Source organism: Scardinius erythrophthalmus (genome assembly GCF_964197995.2).
Source record: "Scardinius erythrophthalmus genome assembly, chromosome: 24".
NCBI lineage: Eukaryota > Metazoa > Chordata > Actinopteri > Cypriniformes > Leuciscidae > Scardinius > Scardinius erythrophthalmus.
This window is the reverse complement of record NC_138244.1, coordinates 28,477,520-28,498,042: the sequence shown is the minus strand read 5'-3', so window position 1 is coordinate 28,498,042 and position 20,523 is coordinate 28,477,520. Positions and strand designations below refer to the sequence as shown.

Genomic DNA, 20,523 nt, shown 5'->3' with positions numbered 1-20,523 from the left:
TCTATATAATATATTAGTTTCACCTGTTAAGTTGAATTCTTGAAATAAATCAACTTTTTGATGATATTCTAATTTTATGACCAGCACCTGTATATGTATATAATATGTCTTACCTGCAAGCGACGCGCGAGCATCATCCCGCTGTCTCTTCTTTTTTCTGCCCGCGACTCTTGGTGCCTTTTCGAGGCCACGTCTAAGGTCGGTGTCTGCCAAATTTGACATTGAGACATAATCGAACAGACCACTGGGAGGTGGGGAAGGGGGGCACCAGAGGAGATTCACCTTTTTCTCGACTAATTTGGTCTAGGCCTATATTACTTTTGTTTTGCTTTTGTATATTAACATGCTTTAGACATATTTTCTTTGTTATTTATACTAGTAGCCTATTGTGATGATTCTTCACTACCCAGATTTTTTGGTGCCCCCCCAAGCACTTGGTGCCCTACGTGCAGTGCGTGATGTGCGTGTGCGGAGCGCCGGCCCTGCTCAGAGTAACTACCATTAAACAGTACATTAACCTCCCTATTAGTAAGATAGCTACAGATCCACTGGACTGCACACTTTTCAAATCCATAACAACTTAATTTCATAATCAATTAAATCAAATGCTGCACTCAGATCTAACATTACAGTACCAACTAATTTTCTATTGTCAATTTCATGCAACCAATCTTCCGTCATCTGAACTAAGGCTGTCGTTGTAGAGTGCCCTTTCTTATAAGCATGTTGATAGAGTGAATTCAACCTATTTTTAGAGAAATACAAAGTAATTTGATCATAAACTATTTTCTCTGTAATCTTACTCAAAATTGGCAGAATAATTATAGGTCTGCTATTTTATTGGTTTTTGGGGATTTTGGTTTTTCTGTTAATTGCGATTAAATTATGATCACTAAAACCAACACAAATTGAGATTGCTTTTGAACACAAATCTGTTGCATTAGTAAAAAGTAAATCTATGCATGTTTCCGTTTTTGTCCCATCAGCATTATAAAAAATTCTTGTTGGCTTTGTGACCACTTGTGACAAATTGCAAGTGTCGGCTATAGACTGCAACTTATTTTTCAATGAGCAATTATTCATATATCACCTAAAAAATAAATCTCCATATCTAAATCACAGACTTTATCCAACATATAACAGATTCGATCTAAACAGACTATTGGTGCATTGGGTGGTCTATAGCAGCAACCAACTAGAATAGGCTTTAAGTGTGGTAACTGCACTTCCAACCACAGCGCTTCAACCCCAATACAACCAAGGTCCTGTCTAGTCTTTACTGGTATTTGATCCTGAACATAAAACGCCACTCCTCCTCCATTTATATTTCTGTCACATCTATATAATAGGTATCCATTTACATGCAAAAGGGAGTCATCTATAGTTGCATCTAAATGCGTTTCAGATATTGCCAAAATATGCAAATTATTATTTTCCAGAATCCCAGTAGTATCCTGCATCTTATTTCGCAAACTACAAATATTCAAATGAGCTATTTTTAACCCTTTATTTGAGAGTATTTTATCCATCACCATTTTTTATTTTACACAAATAGTAACTTCTGATTAAACATAGTAAAGAGCTATCAAATGAACAGATTAGACAAAGAAAACACACATACACACACATTCACACATACACACACATTCACACAGATGCACCCCCATTTTGCCAACATTTGTCAACAAGGACTAATAAGATGTTACACCAACTCAGACAAGCCTACTATTTTACACATAACTTTTGTGATCATGAAATCATACATCATAAGTCATAAATCAAGCCAACCACTTAGTCTCCCTATTATTACTATTTAAACTGATATAATTTAAGCCGAGATACTGAGAGCATATACGTTGTAATTAGAACTTCAGAAGCAGACTTAAATATGTCTGTAGACTAGGCTACATGCACAAAGCCTATACCTGTGCTTGGCCATCAGTGTTCATTCGTGCTTTGCATCTCCGGTTCAACCACAGTCTTGTAGAATATCTCTGCAGCTAGATGGTCAGTAAACTTAATGGTCTCTTCATTAAAAGTCAAAATCAAAATAGCTGGATGAATGATCCCGTGTTTCACTCCTGCGCTCCACAACTTGTTCCTCACCTCACGGAAACACGCCCTGGCCTTCGCCGTCTCCGCTGTAAAATCAGGAAAAATGCGCAGATTCATTCCACAGATCTCAAACAGCTTTTCTTTCTTGGCTAAACGTAGAATCTCATCTCTCGTATCCAACCTGTGCATCCTTGCAATCATTGCGCGCTGTCCAGATTTAGCCACGGGTCCAACGCGGTAGGCATTTTCCACTTCAGGTGCGCGATGGAGTTTATCCTTGAACAGATCATTAAGCAATGCGGACACAAAACTTGTTGGATTCCCCTTCTCGGTATCTCGAACCAAGCCGAGAATACGGATGTTATATTTCCGACTGTGATTCTCCAAACGATCGGCTTTCTCTTTCAAGTACGTGTTCTCTTTACGCAAACTTTCGTTTGCAAACTCCAGTGCCGTAACCCTGATCTCCATGTGGTCAAGCGTTTCCTCCATAGCAGCAACTTTGTTGGAACACTCGGACATGTCTTTTTTAACGACATCAAGTTGCGGTTGGAGTTTATCAACCACCGCATTGATTTCTTCCCTTATTATGGTTCGGATCAGCTCTGACAGCTCCTGCATGTTGATATCCTTTCCTGCTGCCATATCAATCTCAGGCACCTGTTCAGCGAGGCCGAGTCCACTTAGCTTTGTTTACGACCTTGTTTTTTTCTTAGACATATCACAGCTCTCTCAGCAGATCAAGTCAACCTTCATACTTGACTGACCGTCATTATAAATCAGAAAGATCTTTAATTACCAGTATTTTCACGTTTTGTCTGAGATTGGCGTTCTCCCGATATGCTCAGCCTTGACGCATGCGCATTCGCAAGATGATCAAGTTTGTGTGGCCCTGGTAAGAGGTTGAAGGTTTGGTGACATGGTGAGAGGAAGGGATGTGTGTCTGAGTGTGTGAATGATGAGAGGACACAGTAGAAGCATAACCTTCGTACCAGGCATGAAAGTTGGGAGCTTCACTTTGGTGAGGTGTTACTGTTGTGTGTGTTTTATCTGGGTGGTAAGGTGCAGCGGGGGTATAATCTGGATGGATGGGAGGAGGTTGTGTGTGATCTTGGTTGAAGTGATGAGCATTAGTATGATCTGGGTGGAAAGCTGGATTTTGGGTCTGATCTGAGCCGAAGGGAGGAGGGCGTGTGTGATCTTGGTGGAAAGGTGGAGTGTGGGATTGAGCTGGGTAGAAGGGAGGTGGCCTTGTCTGTTCAAACCAAGGAGGGTGGGCTTGCTCTGGGAATGGCCTTAGGACAGGAGGTCTGCTGGCGAGGAACTGGGTGAACATGCTCATCATACGTAACTCGTGGGCTTGCTGGGCAGCCTGCAGTTTGAGTTGAAACTCTGCGTCATCCGTCTGGCTGAGAGTACTGGCAATTTTCTGTGCTAACAGCTCCATTGTGGTTTCCATCTTGTTTTTCCGTTTTCTCCGTGTTGTAGATGGACCTGTAAAAAACAGAATTTCTTTATGTTTAGAGGAAATTGTTTTTGCACAAATGTAAGACACCATGTGAATGTGAACAATGCTAGCTGATCAGTTACATGTTTTTTTTATACATTTCAGCTCTTACGTTGGTGATATGGTGAGTGGATTAAGGTTCATAAAGGATTAAACATCATAAAACCATCAGTAAAAGTATCATCCTTGTTCGTTCGGGGGGCATGCTACACCATTCGTCCTCCACGTCCCACTGTGATAGTCCTCTACATCCCATGCTGCTTCGAGCTTCTTCATCATGGCCAAGAAGAACGGAGGCATGTGGCCTTATACTGACTACCGTGCCCTCAACAAAATCACTTCATGTCTGATCTCTTACCTTCTGATGGTAATACATTAATCTTGGTGATAATTGACCGGTTCTCCAAATCCTGTCGTCTTGTCCCCCTCAAGGGACTACCCACAGCAATGGAAACAGCAGAACTCCTCTTCAATCACGTGTTCAGATATTTTGGACTCCCAGAAGACATCGTCTCAGACCGTGGACTGCAGTTTATTTCAAGGTTATGGAAAGCGTTCTTCTCTCTCCTAGGAGTGACCGTAAGCCTTTAATCCGGGTAACATGTGCAGTCGAACGGGCAGACTGAGAGGAAGATCCAGGAAATTGGCCATTTCCTACGAACCTTCAGCTAGGGGCACTAGAACTCTTGGAACCAGTTCTGTTGCCCCAGAGCCTGGCCAAGCAGTGGATCTCCAGCGATCCTGCATTCCATCCTTCCACGCCTTCATCGATCCATCCACATTGCTGTAAGAAGACACATTGCATTTACTGCCAGCACCACACTCTCCAACTCATCATTGCACTTCCTACTCACCTGCTTCCAGTTCACCTGTTCAGTTGTTCAATAAACTTCCTGTTTGCCTAATCTCTGTCTTGTGAGTCTGATTCCATAACAGTGTCATTGATTGATGATGTAAAACTCCAGACAAGTTTTCTTGCATGCATCCGCTTTTAACACGTCTTGACTGTCGTACAGTCTGACATTAATGACGACTGAGATCTTACAGTGTGACATGGCTTACAGCGAGGATCATGTTCATAGCAACAATCGTAAAGGACTATTATAAATCACACAGTGTGCGCCCGTCTTTAGTCTTGAGTTGTTGTATTATGTGGGGAACTGGTTTGCATGTAAGAGGGAGAGAAAGTTGTTTTTGTACATGCAATGCTAGCAAAGAGACATGAGTTACCTGAATGTGATCTCTTGATTTACGTGACTATACAACAATGTCCACTAACTCTCATTAGAGTATTAGTAGACTGTATAGTATTAGTATACTAAGTATTAGTTGTGATTGACGATCAGTTAAACTTCACAGAGCACATTTCTAGAGCTGCCCGGTCCTGCAGATCTGCATTATACAACATTAGGAGGATCAGGCCCTTCCTATCAGAGCTACACAACTCTTGTTCTCTCCAGACTGGACTATTGTAATGCTCTCTTGGCCTTCCAGCATCAACTGTCAAACCTCTGCCACTGATCCAAACACTAATAACACTATATCATTACAATCAACATCACTCTTAGTCTAGATGGAAATAGGGGTCCATGCGCACCACCTGGATTTTTTTAATGCCACCTGATTTTTTTTAAAATCCTTAAAGTGTCTATTTTCAGAATCTGCCAGGTACCAAGCTGAAATAATGTCCCAAAGGCTTCATTTTTAACCCTTTGCTGCACCCGACCGGAACCCGTAAAATCAAAAAATTATATAGAAAGTGGCATAACATTTGAAGTAAACAACATACAGAGACAAATGAACACATTTTCCCATACAATTCTGACCCCAGGAATTTAATGGAATGGTTATTTTTAACATTTGACAACATATTGACCCTATTTCTGGACAAAAATAGCAAAAAAATGGCCAAATATGTGTAGAGGATCAACTATATTTTCGTTTTCTCAAGCGCATAGGGTGATTTTTTTTTCACAACCTGTTATTTCTTTATCATTCAAGTGTCTATTTTAAGATTAAATTGGTACCAAGCTCAAATAATGTCCAAAATGCTTTATTTTTAACGCTTTGCACCAAACCCAAAAAAATCTAATGTGATATAAAGTGCCATAACTTTTGATGTAAACAACTCACAGAGACAAATGGACACATTTTTCCATACAATTCTGACCCAGGGAAATTGTTATTTGTTATATTTTACAACATATTGACCATCTATAGTCAAAAACAGCAAACAAATCTCATTTGACAATGTTTTTATTATACTAACAGCAGCCTGAAATGGGGTTTATTTGAACCTTTTACTGCACTTATCCTGAACCTGAAGAAATTTAAAATAGCTTTACATTTTAAGTAGACAAAACAAAGCAAATTAACTTAAAAAAAAAAAAAAAAAAAAAAACAGAAAAAATTCCAAAAAGTTGACTAACTGCCAGTTTGGGAATGTTGGGATGTTGGGGCTTTGCAGTTGGCAGTTGGTTGGTACCTGCAGATCGCCATCTTCCACTGCTCTCTCTTTTGGAACAATTTCACTAAGTATTTGAAACTTTAATTATGATATACCTTTGTAGTCATAACTTAAAGTAATTTTTCAACAGTTTTTACTATAATCACAGGCTTTCGGAGAGCGAGAAGCTATCATATCTACATAGTATCCGAGATATGAGACTCTGTGAAGCAGCCAGTTCACCATACCCCATGATGGATATTTGTGAACAGATTCCATTAACATTAGAGGACTTGCCTTTGGATACATTTGGCTATCACCAATACTGCTATAAAAGCTTGCAGGGAATATAGATCGTTTACAAGTGTCAAAGGCTTCTACATCTGGTGAATCATCATCATTGAAAAAGGACTCGATAACTGTGCCCTGAAAGATTACGTTCTGGCTGGGTAATAGTTTGCTCTTGGAAAAATTTACCCTGAGCCCCAGGCATTCCAAATAGCTGAGGAGCATGGATCTGTGTGTCAATAATTCGGTCTTTGACTGACACATAATGAGCCAATCGTCGAGATAGTTCAGCAACCACACTTCGTTGCCTCAGGGGAGAAAGCGCTGCGTCCATGCACATTGTGAAAGTACGGGCTGTTGGAGACAGACCAAACGGTATGACCGTGTATTGATAAGCTTGCCCCTCGAAGGTGAATCTCAAGAATGGTCTGTGATGGGGCGTTATCTGAATGTGAAAGTAACCGTTTTTCAGATCCACCGTAAAAAAACAATCCCCCGGGCGAACCTTTGTTCAGATGTCTCAGATCTAGAATGGGGCAAGTGCCACCGTCCTTTTTTGGTACAAGGAAGTAACGGCTGTAAAAGCCTGACCGGCTCAGCGCGGAGGGACTAATTCTAACGCCCTTTTTCTAGCAGATTTTGCACTTAGGTGAGAAGCACATGAGCCACGCCGCTTCTCACCGAGGTCCCGACGACCGCCTGAAACCGTGGGGGTCTGCGAGCGAATTGGAACGAGTAACCTCGCTTTATAATGTACAAAACCCATTTCGACACTCCAGGGATGGCTTGCTAGACCTGGGCCCTTGTGGCTAGGGTTTGAATATACATTGGGGCTGGGCTGCCTAGTATAGCATAATACCCTTGTGTTGTGTTTTGTGCACATTCTCTCTTCTGGGCTATGACAGGCCCGACACAGAGATAGAGTGACAACAGGTGGGGCCGCCTAGTGAAGGGGGACCGATTACCCATGAAACATACTCTTTTTGTGCTTTATTTGGGTCGCTGTGAAAACGCTGTGACCCGTGCAACGGGTCCATTGACTTCAATATAAAAATCTCCAGCCACCTGAACTGAACAGGGAGCTGCGAGATTTAAATGAGCTCTTTTCGAGGGCTGTCTGGCTAGAGTGAGACTCAGACCCTCTCTCTTCCCTCCTGTGGCTAGGAGGGCTTCGGCGGCTCGGGGTCCAACACAACACGAGGTCGCAGGCCTTGGCACCGGGGCAGCGGGTAGCGCTTAGCTGGTCTTGAGCGATGACGGGTATCAGCCGCAGGGCAGGGCTGGATTGCCTGGAGAAGCTTGGCCTGAAATACCTGTAACACCGCCATGGTGTGTAGAGCTGATGCAGCCTGACCGGAAGCAGAAAAGGCGCGTCCAGCAAGAGCTGAAGTGTTTCGGCAGGGCTTAGAAGGGTGAAGCGCTCTGGATCTCCAGCCAACAGCAGTGGGCGGGCATAGATGGGCGGCAACTGCTTCTTCGAGCGGTGGCAGCTTCTCATAACCTTTGCGCCGTCAACAGAGGAGAGCGTGGCAGAAGTAGAAGCGCTCGTGCATGCTGAGTACGCCGCACGCCATGATTTTGTGAGTTTGTCGTGGGCATCAGGGAAAAAGGCGCTGGCTTGTGACGGGGGCCTGCTGGCACCCAGGCAGAAACTATCCATCCAGCCGGCTTCTAGGTGGCTCCTCAGACGAGGCCCATTTGAGACTGAGGTCTGAAACGGCCACAGTGAGGATACGCAGTAGCCTGGTTAAAACCAGACCATTCTCAGTAGTAACTGAGTTATGGTCTGGCAAAGCTTCATTAATAACTCATTTCCAAAGGGGCGTCACCAACGGACGTCGCTTAAATGCCTCTGGGCGCAATTGGATAGACCCAAAACCAATCAGAGCGATCGTCATCGTGTAAAGCCATATGCTGCGTCCCAATTCACCTAAGTTACACTACGCCATAAAATTATGTACTCTTTTTAGAAGAAAAGGTATTTACTTTTGAATGTGTAGCAAAAAAGTAGGCAAGCTTTGGGACATACTACTTCGTCATCTTTATCGGACGGATCTGCCGCGTGCATCCTGTCACGTAAACTGCCCTGTCAATCATCTTGTCACAGTTAAAATGCTCTATTAAATCTAATTTAATTTCCTACCGTTTCGGAGAGAAATGTAGTAGCACGTTCATCTGCCAGTGGGTCTTTCATGGAGACTGTCCTCATGTGTTTGCAATTTGAATATAATAATGTGCGCTTCACCAACGGACGTCGCTCAAATGCCTCTGGGCGCAATTGGATAGGCTAGACCTAAAACCAATCAGAGCGATCGTCATCGTGTAAAGCCCGCCCCAACGTTTCTGATTGGTGCCGTGATTTCGACGGATTAGAAATGGGCTTGAATGAGTTCTTTGCCAGACTACTTGCAGAGCAAATCTAAATTTGCCGGAAGTTGTCTGGGTTTTCCCAGGCTAGATACGCAGCATCTCAGCGTCCGAATTAGTTCCGGAAGCAGCAGCGCTAGCACCAGACTGTGAGAGGGCGGGGTCAACCGAGGCCATCCACTCTTCCTCAGAGGCAGCAATGGAGAGGCTGTCGTCGTGTTCTTTGTGCAATCCGCCGAAGGAGACGAGACCTGCCACTTGAAGGGAGAGGGGCGTTGGTCTGCCTGAGTGAACAGGACCGGCGAAGTAGACTGAGATGGAGAAAGTGAGGCACACGGGGACGTAGCCGGCGTGGGCTCCCTTAATTCCATGTGCCCGGGCTGTCGTTGGCTGCGGCACTTCTTCCGCGGCTGAAGTAGTGCCGGAAAGGGAAGTGCAGGAGTAGCGGTGTCGCCGTCTCGAAAGAGAGCTAGCCATGTCCGCAGCATTGAGATGTGAGAGCAGCCCGCAGCAGAGAGTGCAGCTTCAGTGTGGGTGGGTCCCAGGCACGTGGCACACTCTGAGTGCCCATCTTCCTCGTGTATGAGTGCTCTGCACGAGGTGCACGAGGGGCAAGGCATTTGAAACAACGTTCGCTTAATTTGACTCTTTTAGAACTGAGTGTCGCAGCGGCTAGACGCTCTGCTGTGTTCGCTGTGCAGCTACTGCGATTTAAATTATTAGCTTTAATATTCTCGAGGAAAGGAGTTTGCCACTGTGTATTAGCTACGCAATACGAAGTGACCATTCTCGAAAGGGAACCTTGATTTTCCAATGTCTTCATGCACAAGTTGCACATGGGTCTTAGCTGGACAACCTCTTTGCATTCAATCACATTCCAAAGAATGTAATCCTTTACCACACAATACGACTTTATGACTTGTTATGTGCTGCTATCTTCTGGGCCTGCAGGCTGTCAATGTTGTCTGCTCTCTCCCTTCCACGCTCATGGGTTTGGAACTCTGTGTTGAAGTTGTTTCTGCATGATAGATGATACTTAGCTTCCATTGCAAAAAGGTCCTTGTCCTGCACCTTGTGATAAAGAGCCTCTTTCTTTAATTCCTGTGCCCTAGGTTCAATAACTTTCCAGGCTGGTTCCTTATGTTTCCAACTTTGAAACTTTGTAAGCTCTTCAGTCTTGCGCTTGAACTTGGATTTTGCTTTGTCACAGAAAATGTACTGATTGGGAAACAAGAAGGAACACCTCCTTGGAGCTCCTTCAGATTGAATTGACAGAGATTTGACATGGTGCGGAGAGTCCTTTTTCAATGATGATGATTCACCAGATGTAGAAGCCTTTGACACTTGTAAACGATCTATTTTCCCTGCAAGCTTTTATAGCAGTATTGGTGATAGCCAAATGTATCCAAAGGCAAGTCCTCTAATGTTAATGGTATCTGTTCACAAATATCCATCATGCGGTATGGTGAACTGGCTGCTTCACAGAGTCTCATATCTCGGATACTATGTAGATATGATAGCTTCTTGCTTTCCGAAAGCCTGTGATTATAGTAAAAAATGTTGAAAAATTACTTTAAGTTCTTATAGTTTCAAATACTTAGTGAAATTGTTCCAAAAGAGAGAGCAGTGGAAGATGGCGATCTGCAGGTACCAACCAACGGCCACCAACTGCCAACTGCAAAGCCCCAACATCCCAACATTCCCAAACTGGCAGTTAGTCAACTTTTTGGACCTTTTTGGAATTTTTTCTGTAGTTTTTTTTTTTTTTTAAGTTAATTTGCTTTGTTTTGTTTACTTAAAATGTAAAGCTATTTTAAATTTCTTTAGGTTCAGGATAAGTGCAGTAAAAGGTTCAAATAAACCCCATTTCAGCCTGCTATTAGTATAATAAAAACATTGTCAAATGAGATTTGTTTGCTGTTTTTGACTATAGATGGTCAATATGTTGTAAAATATAACAAATAACAATTTCCCTGGGTCAGAATTGTATGGAAAAATGTGTCCATTTGTCTCTGTGAGTTGTTTACATCAAAAGTTATGGCACTTTATATCACATTAGATTTTTCGGGTTTGGTGCAAAGCGTTAAAAATAAAGCATTTTGGACATTATTTGAGCTTGGTACCCAATTTAATCTTAAAATAGACACTTGAATGATAAAGAAATAACAGGTTGTGGAAAAAAAAAAATCACCCTATGCGCTTGAGAAAACGAAAATATAGTTGATCCTCTACACATATTTGGCCATTTTTTGCTATTTTTGTCCAGAAATAGGGTCAATATGTTGTCAAATGTTAAAAATAACCATTCCATTAAATTCCTGGGGTCAGAATTAAATGGGAAAATGTGTTCATTTGTCTCTGTATGTTGTTTACTTCAAATGTTATGCCACTTTCTATATAATTTTTTGATTTTACGGGTTCTGGTCGGGTGCAGCAAAGGGTTAAAAATGAAGCATTTTGGACATTATTTCAGCTTGGTACCCAATTTAATCTTAAAATAGACACTTTAATGATAAAGAAATAACAGGTTGTGAAAAAAAAAATCACCCTATGCGCTTGAGAAAACGAAAATATAGTTGATCCTCTACACATATTTGGCCATTTTTTTGCTATTTTTGTCCAGAAATAGGGTCAATATGTTGTCAAATGTTAAAAATAACCATTCCATTAAATTCCTGGGGTCAGAATTGTATGGGAAAATGTGTTCATTTGTCTCTGTATGTTGTTTACTTCAATTGTTATGCCACTTTCTATATAATTTTTTGATTTTACGGGTTCCGGTCGGGTGCAGCAAAGGGTTAAAAATGAAGCCTTTGGGATATTATTTCAGCTTGGTACCTGGCAGATTCTGAAAATAGACACTTTAAGGATTTTAAAAAATCAGGTGGCATAAAAAAAGCCGGGGGGTGCGCATGGACCCCTATTTCCATCTAGACTATCTTGTGTTTATGAAGAGAATGAGTCAGTGTTTCAATATGATCATCATGTTTTAGGTGTAATATATGATCCTGTCAATCAAACTGAACAGACTGCATTCAGTCACTTCTGCTGTCTGGACGTGATGCTTTCCATTTGAGACACACAAACTTTTACATTCTTACACAATTACTGTCACAACGGCTGATTCTTGATTTGTGATCATGTATTATATTTTTAATAACATTTTCATATACAGTATATTTACACCATCGCCTATAAATGTTATGATTATGTAACAATTAGTGTCAGAACGGCTGATTCTTGATCTTGATCTTTTTTATGATATTTTTATATAATAAAGTTTTTAATCTCCTATAAATATAATGATCAGTTTGTCTGCGCTGCTTCACTAAAGCAGAAGTGAAAGTGTTCCAGTCCAGATCATGTAACCAATCAGAGAGTGAGACTGAAAACCCCATTTGCATTGTCAGGGTGGAGTGATTGTGATCCTCTCAGAATAGAGCAGCTCTGTCTCCAGAGACCATGTTCAAACCCCAAGAGCTTTATTTGACATTTACTGCTACATCAACCTTCTGAAAAGCACCTGCATCTTCATCTGTTAGTTGAATGATGTTGTCAGACACAAAGTGAACTTGTTGAGAAGCTTTATTGAATGTTGCAGCAAACACAGCAGATTGAAAGATCACACACACACACACACACACACACACACACACACACACACACTCTCTTTCAGTATTGAGTTGTAAATCACTACAGCTGCAGCACTAGACTCATGTGAATCCTGCCTGACACAGGACACTCAGATACGGCTCATCTTCAGGAGAGAAACATCAGCACTCAGAGCTCTTGTGGAACGAGACCTCATGAGGAGCTCCATCATGTGTTACTCTGCAGACGTACAGCTCTCCCTCTTCCCAGCGTGCTTTGCTGAGGGTCAGGACGCTACTGCGGCTGTAGCGGCCGTCCTGCTGGCTCTCTGCGCTGGTCAGAACCCCCTCGGTGACCTCTGACCCGTCCAGTGTCCAGCTCACCAGCGCCCCCTGTGGAGAGTAAGAGCTGAGCAGGCAGAGCAGTGCGGCTGAGTCTCCAGAGATCTGCAGAGAAGAGGGCGGCAGCAGAGACACTGAGGGCTTCACTGTGGGACCAGCTGCAGGAGACAAACACAACACATTCACACACAACACACACACACACACAATTACATTTTTAATGCATTAATTATTCATTGCTATATACATTAAAATGCATGTATGATCTCATCAGTAAGTGTAACAGCAGTTATAACACATATTATCTATTATCAGGCCGATCTGACTGCTTTAATTCCAGCAATTATTCACTCTGAACATTAATATCTTACATTTTGAGATATTCACCTGAACTGAAAATGTAACTCAATTTCAAACAGAGTTAAAACACAATTGAATCATACAGAATGAACAAAACACTGAATTATAAGCACAACATGAGCAAAAGAGATTCAGTATCATTGACTGAACTACAGAAAGCAGCAACATTTACATTCTGATGTCAAATCTCTTTTTTCCATGTATGATTTCTACAATAAAAGATGAACTAAATATGAACTCAGTGTAGAAATAAATTAAGGAAATTAAACCTGTAATAAACTGAATAAACTCATAGTGAGACACAGTGTGGAAATATGTTTAGAATTCCTTGTTTGTTGTTGTTGCATGAATATTTATTATTTTGAATGAATAAATATGACAATATAATTTTATAGATTAAATAATTCATCATCATCATCATCGGTCGGGTCCCCTGGTATGGAGCTCGACAATACGTTTCCACAATTCTCTATTCTTGGCGATGCTGATGATCACTTTTGTTTCCTCTTCCCTTTCGACATGGGTGAGTGACTGACTGCTCTTCGCTGCGGGGAGAGCTATTTGATTCCAGACTTTTTGGTTTTTGTTGAACTCGTCGATGTAGCTTCGGATTTTGTGTCTGAAGGTTAGGCGAGGTGCTCCTCGCTTGTTCTTATCACTGACTTCTGAGTGATAGATGGCGTAGATGTGAGCTGGTTCATTTTCTTCCATGCGAAGACAGTGGCCTACGAACTCTAGCTGTCGCTTGCGGATGGTCGCGCTGACTGGATGTTGTTTAGTCAGTCTGTAGAGTTCCTCGTTTGTCATATGGGCGTCTGCTTGACTAATTCCCAGCATGGTTCGGTAGCACTTTCTCGCAAACACATCCAGTTCTTCCTCTAGAGCCTTTGTTAGAACCCATGTCTCGCAGCCATAAAGCAACACAGATAGACAAGTTACATTAAAGAGCCGAGTCCTGAATTCTATATTTGGCTTGGGTGGTGGAGCGGTGAGCAGCTTCTTTAACTTAGTAAAGGCAACCCATGCAAGAGAGATACGATTTTTGACATCTTTCTCCGTCGATATGATGTAGGATCCAAGATACTTGAATTCGTCTACGATTTCAATGTCCTTTCCGTTAATTAGTAGATGTTGTTCATTGTCGCTGGAAGCATTCATTTGGACTTGGACCGTCTTCTCCTCATTTAATTCTAGTCCAACTGCACCAGCTTTTTGTTGTAGCTGGGTGAGCTGTTGTTGTGCCCTGCTGAAATCATTTTCCAGGAGTGAAATATCGTCGGCAAATGCTAAATCGTTAAGCTTGCGTTCGGTTCTAGATTCTTTGGCTATTGCTGTACCACGTTGCGGTCTCGTATTACTCCTGGGCAGAGGACCTTTATGTGTAAGGTATCCAAAGCTTCCAGCAGATTGCCTATAAATAATTATAATTATACAACAATATCAGTAAAACTTTAAAATACTTTATATATATTGCATTATAAAAGTATTTTTAATGTATTAAGTATTGTTATACACATTACGATACAATATTATCTATTCATTTTTACACCTTCCAAAAATTATAATACACTAAAACACATGATAAAAAAAGACTTTAAGATGTAAAAAGGAATTTGCAAATATTATAATGCATTTTAACTTTGATTACAATTAGTTATGAAAATATATAAAACATTATTATCTACATTATTGATACCTTTATAATGCATTATACATAAAGGCTTTAAGTAAAGTGTCGCCACAATATCTAATAATCATTATTATTAATAAATGTTGTTCTTGTTTCCACTGTAATTTGTATTTGTAAATTGTATTTTTTTTATTAGGTGATTAAATAGACAGACTTACCGATCACCAGTTTAGTTCCTCCACCGAATGTGTACCACAGTGATACAATCTAATGAAACGCTCGTACAAAAACCTCTATTCCACTCGAGTGAACACACACTCCAGCAGAGAGAGAGAAACAACACTTCAACACACTGATATTAGAAGATCCTCAGCTCTTCTCAACACTCACTCATTCAGATTTTACTAAATGCTTTCTGATATAACACTGTTTAAAGAAATATATTTGATGAGCTGTGACCTCTGAGGTGACCTTTGACCTCTTTGATCATGGATGATGTTGTGGAGTTTCTCATAATGATGCTTCTGTTCTTCATATGCAGATCAATCATCATGATTCACAGAAAAACCTGCAGCTTCAGACTTCAATCTTCAGTGAAAATCTCTTCAAATAATGAGTTTATTGAATATTAGAGCCAAAGTCAATAGAAAGTGTCAACAATGAAAATATAAAAGGTATTTTGCATGTTCTACACAGTCAAGCATGTTTTCATATTCAAGGTCTGTTGTAAAAGTATCTGGACTGGTTATGAATCTCCACACAAGATCATGAAACGTGAACAAGCTCTAATATGTCTCCATCTTTAACAGCCTGTTTCTTCTCCATTTGATGATTTCAGACACACATGAGGCTTCATGATAGATGGAGTGACACCATGAACTCTGATTAGAGATTCACAATCAGTCCTGATACTTTCTGAACAGACTCATGATTCATGATCTTACTTTAGTGATGGCGGTTCATCTAGTGGAAGTGTAGCAGTGATGATGGTCACATGACTGAATATGGACACAGAGATGGATGTTCATCTGCACATCCTCAGTGTCTCAGGAGTCACAATAAAAATACAAAATAAAGTCATGATTCTGTAACTCTAGTGAATATTAGTTTGTTATCAGCACAAGCTGTTGTAAATCCTGCCCACTTCTTTGCATTGTCAGCACATGCTTCAGTGCTCTGAGAGTGTTTATAGTGCTGTGAGTTTAACACTTCATGACTGAGAGCAGAACAGAACACACTCTTCATCATCACACAAGACTAAACTACAGCAATGAACACAATCAACATCTTCATCTGGACCATTGCACTGTTTGCTCAAGGTTTGTGCAATGCAATTTACAATAATTATTATTAATTATCTTAAAATATATTAATCATTTTTGTTTGTGTTTTCTTTCAGAGTGTAGAGGACAGATCACTGTAACTCAGAGTCCATCAATACCAGCAGTTCAACCAGGAGAAGAAGTCAGAATAAACTGTAAAACCAGCAGTGATGTGTATGGTGTGTGGAAAAACTACTTAGCCTGGTACTCACAGAAACCTGGAGAAGCTCCTAAACTCCTCATATATTATGCAGCAACCCGTAATACTGGAACTCCATCTAGATTCAGTGGCAGTGGATCTGGCAGTGATTTTACTCTGACCATCAGTGGAGTCCAGACTGAAGATACAGGAGATTATTACTGTCAGAGTTTTCACTATATCAGTGGTAGCGGAAATGTGTTCACACAGTGATAAAGAGTCGTACAAAAACCTCTGTCAGTCAGACGTCACAGTGACTGCACTGATACAGCTGAGAGAAACTGCAGCTGCTGATGGAGGATCACAAACTACACAATATCAAACCTTTCACAGACTTTATTTATGATGATGTAAGTAAACATATCTACATATAGAATATACACTCACCTAAAGGATTATTAGGAACACCATACTAATACTGTGTTTGACCCCCTTTCGCCTTCAGAACTGCCTTAATTCTACGTGGCATTGATTCAACAAGGTGCTGAAAGCATTCTTTAGAAATGTTGGCCCATATTGATAGGATAGCATCTTGCAGTTGATGGAGATTTGTGGGATGCACATCCAGGGCACGAAGCTCCCGTTCCACCACATCCCAAAGATGCTCTATTGGGTTGAGATCTGGTGACTGTGGGGGCCATTTTAGTACAGTGAACTCATTGTCATGTTCAAGAAACCAATTTGAAATGATTCGAGCTTTGTGACATGGTGCATTATCCTGCTGGAAGTAGCCATCAGAGTATGGGTACATGGTGGTCATAAAGGGATGGACATGGTCAGAAACAATGCTCAGGTAGGCCGTGGCATTTAAACGATGCCCAATTGGCACTAAGGGGCCTAAAGTGTGCCAAGAAAACATCCCCCACACCATTACACCACCACCACCAGCCTGCACAGTGGTAACAAGGCATGATGGATCCATGTTCTCATTCTGTTTACGCCAAATTCTGACTCTACCATCTGAGTGTCTCAACAGAAATCGAGACTCATCAGACCAGGCAACATTTTTCCAGTCTTCAACTGTCCAATTTTGGTGAGCTCGTGCAAATTATAGCCTCTTTTTCCTATTTGTAGTGGAGATGAGTGGTACCCGGTGGGGTCTTCTGCTGTTGTAGCCCATCCGCCTCAAGGTTGTGCGTGTTGTGGCTCCACAAATGCTTTGTTGCATACCTCGGTTGTAACAAGTGGTTATTTCAGTCAAAGTTGCTCTTCTATCACCTTGAATCAGTTGGCCCATTCTCCTCTGACCTCTAGCATCAACAAGGCATTTTCGCCCACAGGACTGCCACATACTGGATGTTTTTCCCTTCTCACACCATTCTTTGTAAACCCTAGAAATGGTTGTGCGTGAAAATCCCAGTAACTGAGCAGATTGTGAAATACTCAGACCGGCCCGTCTGGCACCAACAACCATGCCACGCTCAAAATTGCTTAAATCACCTTTCTTTCCCATTCTGACATTCAGTTTGGAGTTCAGGAGATTGTCTTGACCAGGACCACACCCCTAAATGCATTGAAGCAACTGCCATGTGATTGGTTGATTAGATAATTGCATTAATGAGAAATTGAACAGGTGTTCCTAATAATCCTTTGGGTGAGTGTATAATGATCTGATTATGAGTCCTGATGAACTTCATGCATGTGAAAAATGTGGGAAAAAAGACATCATGAAAATATTTCCCAGATAGCAAGGTCAACACTGATTCCAAAGACCATAATGGACTTTTTTAATTATTACTCTAAATATATAGTTCTTGATTTCTCATTGTTAACATGCTTGTAAAGGTGTAGCACAGAACTGTACTCAGATAAACTGCTGCGTATGACATATGTTTAAAATGATCTACATTCATGATTCTCCAGACAAAACCTAGTGTCTTATCAGCCTGACAAACATAAACAAAAATATTTCACAATTAATAAATATGTGCAATTAATCACTAAATGGTTCAATAACATTATTCTGAAAGTTAAATCTTTGAAGAGAGTTTATGAGTTTGTTATCAGCACAAGCTGTTGTAAATCCTGCCCACTTCTTTGCATTGTCAGCACATGCTTCAGTGCTCTGAGAGTGTTTATAGTGCTGTGAGTTTAACACTTCATGACTGAGAGCAGAACAGAACACAATCTTCATCATCACACAAGACTAAACTACAACAATGAACAAAATCAACATCTACATCTGGACCATTGCACTGTTTATTCAAGGTAAGATGTAAAAACTGACTCTGGTTTTGCTGTTTTTGTAAAAGTATATGATGATAGTAGATTTAAACACTAATAGTTTTTCTTTTCTCTTCTTCAGAATCCAGAGGAGTGACTCTGACTCAACCTGAAGTTAAAACTGTCCAACAGAGTCAAACAGCAACAATAGAGTGTAATATAGATGTAGGAATATACAGCAGCTACTTAGCCTGGTATCAGCAGAAACCTGGAGAAGCTCCTAAACTCCTGATTTATAGGATAAGCAACCGTTATACTGGAACTCCATCTAGATTCAGTGGCAGTGGATCTGGCAGTGATTTTACTCTGACCATCAGTGGAGTTCAGACTGAAGATACAGGAGATTATTACTGTCAGAGTGAACACTGGATCAACAGTAAAGGAGTGTTCACACAGTGATAAAGAGTCGTACAAAAACCCCTGTCAGTCAGACGTCACAGTGACTGCACTGATACAGCTGAGAGAAACTGCAGCTGCTGATGGAGGATCACAAACTACACAATATCAAACCTTTCACAGACTTTATTCATTTATTATGATCTACTAAGTAAACACATAATCTTATATCTCTTACTAAACTGGACGAAAATGTGGAGAAAATGTGAGTGGTGCTTGTTCTTGTAAAACTTCTTGTTCTTGTAAAGCTGCTACAATGTAATAATTGCACTTCCATCCTTCACATCTTGATATTACTGAGTTCCCTATCTGTCAGCGAGAGAGTTTTCCTGCACTTCAACGAGCATCTAGAAAGAGAAATTTCACACTTCACATCAGAAGGCCTACTCTCTCATCCCTGCATAGAAAGACACATGTACGAACGAGACGCTAAAATGAAAATGGTTAAAAGCACCATTTTTAAGGAAAATGTACTAATCACACTGATGCACATTATGATAGAAATTCTTAATATAATGTTCTAAAACCATAAATGCAGTGATTATGATACAAATAAATAAATGTAAAAAAAAAAAACTACCGTTGCAATGTATCTTCCTATGGTGTCCCTATAATTAAGATTCACCTACAACAGCTGACTGGAACTCAGATCAGAACCATTGGAAATAGAAATAAATTTTATTCAAGTTTTGCTGAAGTTAACTCACTTATAGAACAGTTCTCATTATACATGAAAACATATAAATTAAACTCAGATGTCCAAAATCAACTGGCTACACTGACATTACTGTTTTATCTATTTATAAAGTGGTATTAATGGAAACACCGTCATTTCGAAATAGTTTTTTGTCGGCATTTATAAAAAATCGCTAAAGTTTTGCGCAAATCTGTAATGGACACGCAGTTCGTCGATCTGAGTGTCGTCGTGATTTCGGTTTCATATCATATTGCATATTGTTACAGCCCTGGTAGCTACCTGATACAACTATAAAATAGCAAGGTGGCCAGTAAAACTACAGCAGACGACTAAAACGTACTCGGTTACTAACGTAACCTCGGTTCTCTCTAGTAGAGGGAACGAGTACTGCGTAAGAGTATCTTACGCTCGGGGAAAATCCTTTTTCCGCGAGATATTGAAGCCAAAAATTATCCTTAATTTTTCAATAATGCAAAACGCGTTGTGGCAGCATACAGACATAGGCGAGGCAGCTCGCATGCCTATTGGCTGCTCTGCGGCAACTGCAGCAAGCCTATTGAGTGAGGCCTCATTTCCAACATTTTCCACATTTCCTCACTGCCAACATTTCCAGGCAGTTGATATGTTGAAGCTTCTCCCATTCTGACAACTGGCCGAAGAACAGTCTGCCCTCGAGCAGCGCTCCCCATCCCGAGGTGGAGGCGTCCGTCGACACTACTTTCACCCTCGAGGAAATCCCCAGGCTTACACCTGATTGGTACCAGTCGTTTGCTTTCCAAGGTTTCAGAGCTGAAAAGCAACTCTGATCGACCTTGAGACGAAGCTGACCGGATGCCCACGCTCTGCGCGGTACCCGCGCTTTCAACCAGAACTGCAGAGGGCGCATGCGGAGCAAGCCCAGCTGAAGAACTGATGATGCTGAGGCCATAAGACCGAGCATCCTTTGAAATTTCCTGAGCGGGATGGTCGCGCCACAGCGGAAAAAGCTCACTGCGCGCTGAATGTCTAGCACGCGCTGTGATGACAGCCGCGCTATCATAGACTGCGAGTCCAGAACTGTGCCCAGAAACGATATCGTCTGACTGGGGTTCAGAGAGCTCT

General features: G+C 41.2%; 1 long non-coding RNA gene across 1 annotated transcript; it reads left to right on the top strand.

Moving 5' to 3' along the window:
• The first annotated feature begins 15,799 nt into the window (after window positions 1–15,799).
• On the top strand, window positions 15,800–19,486 carry LOC308685117. Its single transcript, XR_014029429.1, has 4 exons — window positions 15,800–15,904; window positions 15,985–16,456; window positions 16,552–18,314; window positions 18,412–19,486. It is a non-coding gene; the product is annotated as an uncharacterized lncRNA (long non-coding RNA).
• The last annotated feature ends 1,037 nt before the right edge of the window (window positions 19,487–20,523 follow it).